The sequence below is a fragment of the Phocoena sinus genome, chromosome X, assembly GCF_008692025.1.
Source record: "Phocoena sinus isolate mPhoSin1 chromosome X, mPhoSin1.pri, whole genome shotgun sequence".
NCBI lineage: Eukaryota > Metazoa > Chordata > Mammalia > Artiodactyla > Phocoenidae > Phocoena > Phocoena sinus.
Genome location: NC_045784.1, coordinates 115,107,315 through 115,120,128, shown reverse-complemented (window position 1 = coordinate 115,120,128; position 12,814 = coordinate 115,107,315). Strand labels below are relative to the sequence as shown.

The following is a 12,814-nucleotide window of genomic DNA, read 5'->3' as shown; positions in this document are numbered from 1 at the left end:
GAGGGTGACCCTGATTTTACTTGACAAACGCGTACGTATTTGAAGCCAAGTGGAGGAATCATATATCTGTCCCCGTCGGAGGGCAGGGGCCGTGTTTAACTTGCTCACCTTTCTGCCCTAGAAACCTGCCCCAGAGTCTGGCACCGAGGGGATGACTCGGGGGACACGGAGAAGACGTCATTTTCTTGGCGGGCATCTGTTAAATTGAGGTTTGCTGGGGAGGGTGGCGTCCGTGCTCTGGTTGCATTGATTCCGTGGGTGCTGAGCGCTCATCTGTGCCAACCACTGGGCTCAGGGCCTGAGAGGCATCCACGTCCTTTAACCCTCAAGCAACTCCCGGAGACAAGTCGCAGTGTTTCCGAGTCCATTTGGCGGCGGGGTCGGGGAGACGCAGGCAGGGAAGGGCAGGCACAGGCCAGTCTCACGAGGCCCCGAAGCCCCACGGCCGCTTCCTGACCTCTGCGCTTCGCCCCGGGCGCCTACTGCCCGGGAGTCCGTGCGCCGGGCGTTTGCTCAGGATGGCAGTTTGCCAGAGACGGCTTTTTTTTTTTTTTTGCGGTATGCGGACCTCTCACTGTTGTGGCCTCTCCCGTTGCGGAGCACAGGCTCCGGACGCGCAGGCTCAGCGGCCGTGGCTCACGGGCCCAGCCGCTCTGCGGCACGTGGGATCTTCCCGGACCGGGGCACGAACCCGTGTCCCCTGCATCGGCAGGCGGACTCTCAACCACTCCGCCACCAGGGAAGCCCCCAGAGACGGCTTTTGAGCACCATTATTCCCTCAGCAGGGCCCCGGCTTCCAGGTGCCGGAATCTCCCTGCAGCTTCTCTGCCAGCAGAGCTGGAGGAGTTGGAACCCCGCAGAGGTGGCTGAGGCTTAGTGAAGTTTGCGACGCGAGGCTGCTGCGGAGCTGTTAGCTGACATCTCACTGCAGCGTCCACGAATTGCCACCCTCCCTTTTACCCACGGAAAGACACAGGAGAGTCTTTGACAATTTGGAGGTAGGTCTGTGCTCTGTTTACTTCCATATGGCTCAAAGTCACTTATTTGAGCTTGAGACGCAGTTCCATCCTAGTTTGAAAACTTCACAAATTTGTTTCTCAATGGGCAGTGTCTGCTTTTCACAGTCACTTTCTGCATCCTCTGCATCCCAGTGCAGCAAATATCTCAGTAATGAGATTTTAACAAGTTAAGGCTATATGAGCTACAGAGAAAAACATCAAAGGTCCCCTCTGACATTTAGCTGACTATATTTTTTGGTTTATATATGTATATTCATGGGCTATGTTTAGCATGACATAAAACTTTTAGTAGCTCTGAAAAATATCAAATGTGCAGCGAACACAGAGTGAAAAGTACAAGCTGAACCCCACCCCCGCCAATTCTACTCTCTAGAGGGGCCCTTTTTATATCTTGGGTATCTATGCAGATATTTCAACATAAAAATATTTTTCCAGTATAAGAAAAATGGTATTATTTTATGTACATTGTCTTCCAAACTTGCTTTCTCATTCATTAATATATATGGCCATCTTTGCACATTAGTGCACAGAAATCCATCACATTGTTTGCAGTGTCTTCAGTGTAGTCTGTGGAATGGATTCACTATAGTTTATTCAGGGAGGCCTCTGTTGATATTCACTTAAGTGTTTCCAATTTGTAACACATTGGCCAGGGTGGTGGGCAGCTGCATGTTCTAGCAGGATGAGCGATCTGAGAGAAATAGTGCCAGTGAGACTGCCATTAGGCCATTGAAAAAATGCAGGTGAACACAATCTTTTTTTTTAAAAGAAGAAAGTAAATAGAGAAAATATCTTGCTGCATAGGAGGTTCACAAATGGAATGTTGGAACTATAAGTAGAGACGGATAGGTGGGTATATATCTAGGTGGGTATTTCTAAGCTACTTTTTGGATGGGTAAAGGCTGCAGTTCACTTGGGTCAAAGAAATCTCTCTTGAAGGTATAGTATATGAAGACAGTTAAAAAGCAGAGGCCCCTAATGATTCCCCCACAAAACAGTTAGAACAAATAACTGAGTTCACCAAGTTGCGGGATACAAAACCAAAGCACAAAAGTCTATTGTGTTTCTATACACTAACAATGGACAGTCCAGAAAGGAAATCAGGAAAACAATTCCATTTACAACATCATCAGAAAGAATAAAATACTTAGGAATAAACTGAACCAAGAAGGCAAAGGACTTGTACACAGAAAGCTATAAAACATTGCTGAAATTAAAGAAGTAAATGGAAAGACATTTCATGTAAATGGGCTGGATGACTTAATATTGTTCAGATGTCAGTACTCCCCAAAGTGATCTACACGTTCAAGGCACTCCCTATCAAAACCCTAAATACATTTTTTTGGGCAGAAATAGAAAAAGTCATCCTACGATTCCTATAGAATCTCAAGGGACCCTGAATAGCCAAAACAATCTTGAAAAGAAGAAAAGTTGGAGGGCTCACACTTCCTGATTTCAGAACTTACTACGAAGCTACAGTAATCAAAACAGTGTGGTTCTACCTCCAAAGTAAATATAAACATACAGATTATGAACAGGCATTAAGTTAATGTAGCCACAGACTCTTTAATTGGGACACAAAATCTCTCCACTGTATACCTAGTGAAAAATAAAATGCACACTCCATGGTCTTACATGACCTCACCTTGGAATTCATAAAGCATCACTTCTGCTGTGCTCTGAGGGTCTATTCATTTTTCTTCATCCTTTCTTCTTTCCATTCCTCAAACCGGATAGTCTCCATTAGGCTGTCTTCACACTTGCTGATTCTCTCTTCAGCCTGCAAAAATCTGCTTTTGAGATTCTCTAGGGACTTTTCATTTCCAATACTGTATTGTTCAACTTCAGAATTTTCACTCAGTTCTTTTTTTTTTAATAATTTCCCCATCTTCATTAATATTCTCTGTTTGGTGAGATATTGCTCTCCTACTTTCCTTTCATTTTTAAGCATGTTTTAATTTATACCTTTGGACACATTCAATACAGCTCTTGAAAGGCTTTATCTAGTAAGGCAACATCTGGGCCTTGTCAGGGACAGTTCCCATGAACTGCTTTGTTCCCCTCTGTATTGGTTACACATTTCTGCTTCTTTGCATGCCTCGATCATTTTGCTTAAATTATACATTTCAAATACTATAATGTGCCAACTCTGGAAGTCACATTTTCCCCTTCTTCCAGGTTTGTTGTTGTTGGGAGTTTGTTTTATCGTTTTTGTTGTTGTTGTTTGTTTAGTGACTTTCCCGAATGAATTTTTACTGTTTGTATTCTTTGTCACTTGCGGTCACTGAAGTTTCTTCTCAGTTACCTTTGTGGTGAACAAACAACTGGAAATAGATTTTATTAAATATCTTGAATCAATAAGTCTCCCAACTTTTGTGTTCATGTTAGGTCATACCTTCAATGCACATGTAGACAGGTTACAAGTCTACTTTAGTCTCAATTCTTGCTTACACAGAAACTCAAGATCAGCCAGAGCAAAAGCATCAGCCTTCTCAAGTGTACCATAGCCGCAGGCAGCCATAAAATTAGCCAATTGCCAGTAACTTTCTTTTCGACAAATGGCCTCAGGAAAGGCTTTTCACCCTGGGTTAACTCCAAGTCAGGACAAATAAAATCAGGTTTGCAAATGGAACCTTCCAGGGAACACCCCAATCTCGTCAAATAATAATGCTATGAATACTAGACCCTTGCTTCTATTAATAGCTATGATTTGCAAATATATTCTCTCATTCTTTCACTTTCTTGATAATGCCCTTTACTCATTCACGTTTACCTCAAATATTTATTGAAAGTCTCCTATGTACCCCTCACACTGCCAGTTGTATGTTCCATGAGTTTAACAGTGAACATGATAGGCAAGATCCCTGCTCCAGTGAGCTTAACACACAGGCTAGGGCGAGGCGGGGGGTCACACACCATACATAAAGAAACAGCAATTTCCAATTACAGCAAGAGCTATGAACGAAATAAGCCATTCAACCCAAATGCAAGCATTATTAGCCTTCTAATTTATAAATGGGTAGAGATTTGGACTAGAGTATTGGTTTTCAAAATATGCCCCTTGAACCCCTAGAGAACAGATCCTTAAACTTTGGCATATCAGTGTTCCTTGTTAAAATCAAATGAAAATTATAGGCCATGGGGATTATGGATTTCCTTAGTGAAAAAGCACATGCACCAATAACTTCCTATCTCTCTCTTAGGTTTCACAGATTACCTGAAGTCTATCTGCAGGAAGCTGGTAGGGGTGGCTCTAAGCTTAGCCCATCCTTCTGCCAGAGCAGCTCCTATTGTCCACTATTTTTGCATATTGGACCTTCAAGAAAGATTTTATTTGATCCAAGTGTGTTGTGGGCCCCACTCTCCCAGAAAATAGTTTAGAAACACCAAGTTACAGGATCTCTCTGTGTTATCTCTTTCAACAAAACATTAGTAAGAATTCTACCCTTCGAGATGCTTTTTCCTTGTTTACTTTCTTCAATGAAAAAACTAGACTGTGTTCACTTTCTCTTTTTTCATTCTTGCCATCCTCCTGGAACCTGCCTGTCCCTCTTGCCAGTGACATATAAATTGGGATTGATACAATGTCTCTCGATAGGGGCCTGTCTGAATGAGTCATGGTGAGTTCATTCCATGGACTACACTGCAGCCATTGAAAACAAGGTGGTTGATTTCTGTGCACTAATATGCACAGTCTGATTTCTTAGACTAAAAGCACGGAGTTCTGATTAAGATAAGGTCCACTACATTAATCTAGACAGAAAATAGAGTGAAAGCCTGAATTAAAATAGTGCTGCAGGGCTTCCCTGGTGGCGCAGTGGTTGAGAGTCCACCTCCCGATGCAGGGGACACGAGTTCGTGCCCCGGTCCGGGAAGATCCCACATGCCATGGAGCGGCTGGGCCCGTGAGCCATGGCCGCTGGGCCTGCGCGTCCGGAGCCTGTGCTCCACAACGGGAGAGGCCCGCGTACCACACACACAAAAAAAATAGTGCTACAGCAAATGAAGAGGGAAAAGAGATAAGGAAAACATAAGGAAGCAGAATCCATAGGATCTGGTGATTGATAACATAATACTTCGCTTCCCCCCACATAATGACACCACAGTAACAGGATCTAGTATAAGAACAGGGGATTATTATACTGTTACACTGCAGTGGAAAAGGCTGCAAGGTCCAGCCTCTAAGAAGGAGTTTTTAGGGACAACCAAGCCAACAAGGGAGATAAAAATAAGGATGCTAGAGGAAATTGATGTGTCTGACACTTACAGCTAGAGCAAGCACTAAACAAAGCCCAACTCCTAGGCAGATTAACATAAAACCTCACTCTGAAGGCCTATTTACCTTAGTTCCTGTTATCTAATATATCATTACAGCTTTCAACAAAGAATTACAATCCATGTTAGAATGAAATAATATTCAGAGTCTGAAGAGACAAAGCAAACATCAGAACAACATTCAGATACGGCACAGAGTTTAGAATGGTCAAACAGGGAATTAAAAATGGCTATCGGGCTTCCCTGGTGGCGCAGTGGTTGAGAGTCCGCCTGCCGATGCAGGGGACGTGGGTTCGTGCCCCGGTCCGGGAAGATCCCACATGCCGCGGAGCGGCTGGGCCCGTGAACCATGGCCGCTGAGCCTGCGCGTCCGGAGCCTGTGCTCCAAAACGGGAGAGGCCACAACAGTGAGAGGCCCGCGTACAGCAAAAATAAAAAAATGAAGTAAAAAATTAAAAAAATAAAAAAATGGCTATGGTTAATATGTTAAGGGCTATAATGGAAAAAAAATAGACAACAGGCAAGAATAGACAGGTAGAATACAGAGGAGTGGCATCAACAAAAGTAGTAGAGTAGGGAATTTGAAGGGCCTGTCCTTCCACAGAAACACCAAAATGAGCAAACACTGTCAGAACTAAATTGGTCAGACTCTAGGAAATAAAGGTTTGAAGCAACCAAATGAATGCTGAATCAACAAAAAGAAGCCTTCGACAGGAGGGCTTTGTGGTGTTTTAACTGAGCCTTGCCCCCTTCCCCTCCCCTCCATGGTGATAGTCTTGAAGACAGTAGCCCTCATTCCTGATGTAGGTATCTTGTTCTGGAGGAACAGCGTAGACCTTGTTCCCAAGGAATTGTATTTGTCTATTTTGACCCGTCTAGGGTTTCCCTGAGGACAGATACAAGGTGCAAGTTTTTTTTCACCCAACTCAGAACTCTCTCATGGTGACACAGTGGCTGTAAAAAGACAAAGATAGAATCTTGAAAGCAGCAAGAAAGAAGTGACTCATCAAGTAAAAGGAATCTTCAATAAGACTAGCAGTCAATTTCTCAGAAGAAACCATGGAGACCAGAAGGTAATGGGATAACATATTTAAAGTGCTGACAGAAAAAAAAATCTGTCGATCTCTCAACCAAGAATTCTATATCTGGCAAAACTATGCTTCAAAATAGAAAGAGAGGGCTTCCCTGGTGGCGCAGTGGTTGAGAGTCTGCCTGCTGATGCAGGGGATACGGGTTTGTGCCCCGGTCCAGGAGGATCCCACATGCCATAGAGCGGCTAGGCCTGTGAGCCATGGCCGCTGAGCCTGCACGTCCGGAGCCTGTGCTCCGCAACAGGAGAGTCCACAACAGTGAGAGGCCCCCGTACCGAAAAAAAAAAAAATGGAAAGAGAAATTAAGACATCCCCATATTTTAAAAAAGCTGAGAAAAGTCATCGCTAGTAGACCCACCCTAGAAGAAATGCTAAAGTTAATTCTTCCAGCTGAAATGAAAGGATACTAGGCAGTAAATGTAAGTCATATGAAGAAATAAAGAACAGTGGTAAAGATAACAATACAGGTAAATATAAAAGCCACTTTTATCATATTTACGGTTTGTAATACCTCTGTTTCTCCTACATTATTTAAGATGCAAACACATAAAACAATACTTACAAATCTATGTTAATGGAAACAATAAATAGAAATTTAACTTGTAATAATAAGTACAAGAGTGGGGACTGAGCTGTATAGGAGCAAAGCTTTTGTATACTATTGAGACTAGGTTGCTATTAATTCAAACTAGATTGTTAAAAGTTTAATATGTCAAGTGTAGTCCCCAGGGTAAACACTTAGAAAACAACTTTAAAAAATACAGGGCTTCCCTGGTGGCTCAGTGGTTAAGAATCCACCTGCCAATGCAGGGGACACAGGCTCGAGCCCTGGTCTGGGAAGATCCCACATGCCACAGAGCAACTAAGCCCATGCATAACAACTACTGGGCCCGCGCACGACAACTACTGAAGGCCGCGCGCCTAGAGCCTGTGCTCCGCAACAAGAGAAGCCACCGCAATGAGAAGCCCGTGCACTGCAACGAAGAGTAGCCCTCGCTCGCTGCAACTAGAGAAAGCCCGCACACAGCCAAAAATAAATAAATAAAAATAAATAAATTTATAAAAGAAAGAAATAAAGCGCCGATTAAGATCACATTTAACCCTAAAGTGGTCAGGCCCATTTGTTCAGGGAGTTTCGATTGCTATGCAGCCCTGGGCCAGCCTCTGATAGAGTTACTAAGCTTCTAAGACAACCTCTGCCCTCAGGAGAAAGTACATGAGACAGGTTCTAAGGCAGAGGTTCTCAAAGTGGGGTTGCTGGCACATCAGCATTACGGGGGAACTTGCTGGAAATGCCAGTTTTCTGGCCCTACCCCCAGCTAACTGGAGCATAAACTCTGGGGGTGAGGCCCAGCAATCAGTGTTTTAGCAAAATCTGGGTTTTAAATACTGTTCTAGTGGAAAGGACAGTCAGTATGGAGTGAGTTTGGGGCGGAGGTAGAAGGAGGAAGGGGGGATGCGATGTTGAAAGAAGGACTTGGACAGGCCAGGAGGCAACACTGGGGGCTAAATGCAAAGAATAATTGAAGACAGACTAACAGCCTGGTTCAGCAGCAACAATATGTGAGCTGGGAGAGAGGAGAGAGGGTTGGCGATCATGTGAAGCCACGTGATCTACTGAGCCAAAGCAGGGTGTGGGACTTAAACGATATGGGAGCTGTTGAAAATTGAGTGGAAGAGTGACTTGGTGACCATGGTGCTTGAGGACAATTAATGAATATGTAGCACAGAAACGAGGAGGTGGGGGACTTCCCTGGCGGTCCAGTGGTTAACACTCCACACTTCCATTGCAGGGGGCACGGGTTCGATCCCTGATCGGGGAGCTAAGATCCCACATGCCGCGTGGCACAGCCAAAAAATAAAAATGAGGAGGGGGTATTTGGAGGAGAGTCTGCCTCTCCAGGGACATGCCCCTCTTGTCCAGCTTTTCCTGTGACTCTCCCACAAGTCCCAGACCCCTTCGGGCGTTAGAATGGGGATGATTATCTGGTCACAGTCTGTGTACAGGGACAAGACGTACTTTTGAAGGACACAGTATCCCATTAACAGGGAAGCCCTTTCTTAAAGAGCTCAGGAGTGGAATCCCTGCCTGAGTGGTTATCCTGAAAGAATAGTTTGGAGCCCTCCTAGAACAGAACAGACCATCACTAAAAAGGAATTCCTAGCCCCTGGGAGACAGCCAAGAGATCATAATTTGAGAGTGATAACATTTCCTGAGATGCCACTGCCAGGAGGTGAAGGTATTGTGATGTGTAGAAAGAGGGACCTTAGTCTCCAGGCCTGGGGCTTGGGAGACTCTATTCCAATCCCCCCTCTGCCTCAAGGTCCTGGAAAGGAAACCCCCTAAGCTCCAGTTGCCTCTCTGTAAAACCAGGGGCATGGTCTCCACGGCTTCTCCAAGGGCTCTTTCAACCCTAATGCACTACAAGACTTGAGGGAGTTGGGGATACAGCTTTAAGTAACTGCAGCTGTAATTGTACCTAAATGCTTGGGGGTCACGAAGACTTTTGATAACCCCACAAAGGTACGGGCTAGCTTTTTGGACAATTGCCCGCATACTCAAAACTTTGAAGGCCCTTTGAAGTCATCCATGGACCCCCAGATGAGGAAGCCTTGCTTCCCAGGTTGGTCAAAGACCACTGAAGGAAAGATATTGATATACTGGGTTGGCCCAAAAGTTCGTTCGGGTTTTCCATAGGATGCCACGAAAAACCCGAACGAACTTTTTGGCCAATCCAATGTTTTTTTGTGTGCTGATCTATCCCGTGGGTATGCCCAGCTCCCAGAGGGGCCCTTGCCAGCAAAATGGGTGGAAAAGGCTTTGGATCCCTTTGGCAGGGGAGGGGGAGAGTCTTTGCACAAGGACCATTAGGAGCCTGGCCCTGGGTAGGCCTATGTCCACTGAGCCTGAAGACTTGAGAATTTTCTCCATTCTTGAGAATTTTCAGGAAGATTTCACCCACTGTGTCAGGATCTGTGGGAGTGGGGACTGGACAAAGCAGAGTATAATCCATATAGACTGCCCTATGCTGCTGTATTTTTCTCAGCTCACATTCCCGCTTCCCTGTTGTAGCAAGGATTTTAAAAGCAAACAATGTGTAGAGTTGAGATGATTATTTTTCAATCTTGGCAGGGGGTTACACTTATCCCTTTAGGTTTATTTCTCTCACACACAAAAATCTGCAGACAGCTTACGCCCATACTACCTCTACTCTGTGTGAGATCCTGCACCAGCTCCAACAGGGGGAATGCCCAAAAAATAAGGTGCTGAGACTCCAGCGAATGGGGCACGAGGTGAAGAAGAAAACCCAGAATAACACCCTTTAGGAAAGCTGAGAGCCTCCCCAAGGGAGGCCTGGGGATGGCAGATATATGGGTACTACCTGAAGAGAGAATGCTCTCAGCCATGACATCTTCTGCTACCAAACTCGGGTTCCTCTGAGGTGTCTGCAGCCCTTGGGTCGGAGTCAGTTCCTTCTTGTCACCCCAAGTCGCACACGGCCATACCAGAGCCTAAGGAGGGACGAGGGAAATGTTTCTTGGTGTTTCATGGCTCTTCCTCTCCACTTCCCCCCTAAATCCCAACCCTGGAGCAGAGCTCCCTCCGGAAGCTGGCCTGGCCACCTCCCTCCCTCCTTCCCCCGGGTTGTCCAGATCTGAGGGCGAAGGGTGCTCACCACCACTCCTCTCACCTCGCCTCCCGCCCTCTCCCCCTCATACGCTCATGATTGTTGACCCTCGGGAGGGCTTCCCTGACTCCCTGTCACTTTGTCCACAGCTGCATCCCTTGCCTGGCACCACGATGGTAGTAAGAAGCAGGGGGCACAGAGGGAGGGAAGAGAGGCGAAGACGGCCACGGGAGTGGAAGGGCTTAGAAGCGACTACGTCCGGCTGCCGAGCCTGGGACAGACTTTGGCAGGGAGTCCCCTCCTTTACATGACCGACAACCTAACATTTAATGATTTTCAAAGGACACAGAGGGAAGGTAGCAAGGAGAGCATTTAAATCTCCTGACAAAGATGAGACCATGATTCCTTTTTTCTTCTCTCTCCCGCCCTGCCTGCCCATTCTCAGTCACCGTGGCCGTTCCTCTGGGAACAGTGGGACAGTTTACACTCACTATTGGCAGTGGCCATGGCAGAGGGAGACAGGCAGTGAAGGAGGAAGAGGCCGCTGGAGTGGGGGAAGGGCTGGAACGGACCCCCCCACACACAACAGGCTCTTGAGTAGCAGTCACCTCGCTGTTTTCTGGGAGGGAGAAGCTGAAGAGCCAGGCCCTGCACGCAGCTGGACAGATCTGGCCTGGACACGCAGACACGCACTAGCGTCTCGGCCACAGCGGGCAGCGGCCCCCTGCTCCCCGACCCCTTGACTCCCAACCTCAGGCATCACAAATGCAGACCGATCAGAGTGCAAGAGGACCGCTGGCCTCTGCTCTCCTGGCTCCTTTCTCATCCTCTTTGCTCAGCCCATCTTTTCCCTGATGTCCCTCAGTTGCTGAGGGCCGGAGCACAGGGGTGGGGATAGGAGCCCACACCCCTCACACCTGGCTCAGGTCAGCTTTCGTCTCCTCAGTGCCATCTCTGCCTGTGGGATCTGAAGTTGGAGTGCTCTGCCTCTCCATTCTGTCCCCTGAGTGAATATCCGGCCTGTGTCTCCAGCCCCTGGGCTTTTGTGTGATGTCTTCCTGTTGTGTCCTCAAGAAAAGCATCAGAGTTCTCGTCTTTCAGCCACACGCTGGGGAGGTGGCAGGTGAGTATGAAGCAGAATGACATCTCCCCTCCATTCCCTCCTGCCATTTCCTTCCTTAGTGCCCACGTCTCTTCTTTGTCTGAGATGATGAGGGCTGTGAGTGGTCAAGATGCATGAGCAAGGAGCCCCTGCGAGGCTGTGGCAGAGGGTTGATAGGGAAGAAGAGGTACTAATGAGCCAGCTAGGAGCCCCAACTTCTACATCCTGTGCCACAACAGCTGGGACAAGAATGTCCATTCTTCCTGGAGCCCCTGTGTTCAAAGGGTGCTGGAGTATTTGAACTTGGAACCAGGAATCCTCGATTCTTTTCCTGTTTCTGCCCATTCACATCTAAAGGTCTTCCTGCCACTTGCCTTAAAAAAAAATCTCTAAAACAGGACCCATGTTCCATGCTTCTGACCTCTCCTGGGAAGGTCAGCATAGACGAGGACCTGGAAGATGAGCTCTGAAGCTAAAAGGTGTTGTAACGGGATGGCAGCTTTGGGAAAACAGAGTGCCCTTTTGCTGACCCGTTTTCAGGAACTTTGCTGAATCTCATGAAGGGGCAGTATCTGCGGGCTCCATCCACGCGGTACTTCCTTCAACTTTTGAATCCATCTCTTCTTCCTAAATGCTAAACAGGGAATTCCCTGGCGGTCCAGTTGTTAGGACTCCGTGCTTCCACTGCAGGGGGACGCAGGTTCGATCCCTGGTCGGGGAATTAAGATCCCGCAAGCCACGTGTCGCGGCTAAAAAAAAAAAAAAAAAAAAGCTACACAAATAAATGTCCTTTGCGTGGCAGCATGATACCAGCTATCTAGGGTGCTACCAAACATGGATTCACACAGAAAGTGCCCTCTGCAGGAAGCTGAACTTCCCCTTAGTTCCAAGGGCACAATCACAGAGAGACCTGAAGGGATGGCAGGGCAGTCCTTCTCCAAGCCTTTTGCAGTATAATGGTCTCCTTTCCTTCCGGGTCACTTCCTCCTGTGAGATTAACTCTTTCATTCTTTTTAGTGGCCATTCTACAGTCACCTCTCATGAGTTTGAGGATATACCTAATAGTGTAAATACTGTCCACAAAATTTCCACCCCTAGCCATCACTTGCCCTCCTTTTTCAAGCATCTCAAGTTTAAGGAATCTAATATATTGTGGTTGTTACTCATTAGCAGTGTACCTAGCTGAATGGGGACATTAGCTTATTGTTTACCACTGACGAGAGAGGAGCATCTCTAGAAAGGAATGTCACACCAGAAGGCTACCCTTCTGACCATCATAAGCCAGCTTTAAAAAGAGCTGGAGAGGCTTCCCTGCTGGCGCAGTGGTTAAGAATCCGCCTGCCAATGCAGGGGACACGGGTTCGAGCCCCGGTCCGGGAAGATCCCACGTGCCGCGGAGCGGCTAGGCCCGTGCACCACAACTACTGAGCCTGCGCGTCTGGAGCCTGTGCTCCGCAACGGGAGAGGCCGCGACAGTGAGAGGCCCGCGCACTGTGATGAAGAGTGGCCCCCGCTCACCGCAACTGGAGAAAGCCCTCGCACAGAAACGAAGACCCAAACACAGGCAAAAATAAACAAACAGGGCTTCCCTGGTGGCGCAGTGGTTGAGAGTCCGCCTGCCGATGCAGGGTACACGGGTTCATGCCCCGGTCCGGGAGGATCCCACATGCCCCAGAGCGGCTGGGCCTGTGAGCCATG

The 12,814-nt window shown here is 47.2% G+C and overlaps 1 protein-coding gene across 9 annotated transcripts in view; it reads right to left on the bottom strand.

Annotated features, from left to right (window-relative positions):
* The window catches only part of ZNF75D (zinc finger protein 75D), a 37,411-nt gene that overhangs the window by 11,029 nt on the left and 13,568 nt on the right, over positions 1-12,814 (bottom strand). For 5 of the 9 annotated variants that reach the window (XR_004348024.1, XR_004348020.1, XR_004348021.1 and 2 more), the window contains 3 exons: positions 10,932-11,865; positions 9,769-9,898; positions 2,665-2,799 (listed from right to left, as the gene is read on the bottom strand). The exons of 2 other annotated variants lie outside the window; for them this stretch is intronic. The gene's annotated coding sequence lies outside the window, so the exon portion shown is untranslated. Of the gene's footprint in view, positions 1-2,664; positions 2,800-9,768; positions 9,899-10,931; positions 12,469-12,814 lie in introns of those variants that run through there. 2 more of the 9 variants (XR_004348026.1, XR_004348025.1) reach the window with 2 other exon arrangements.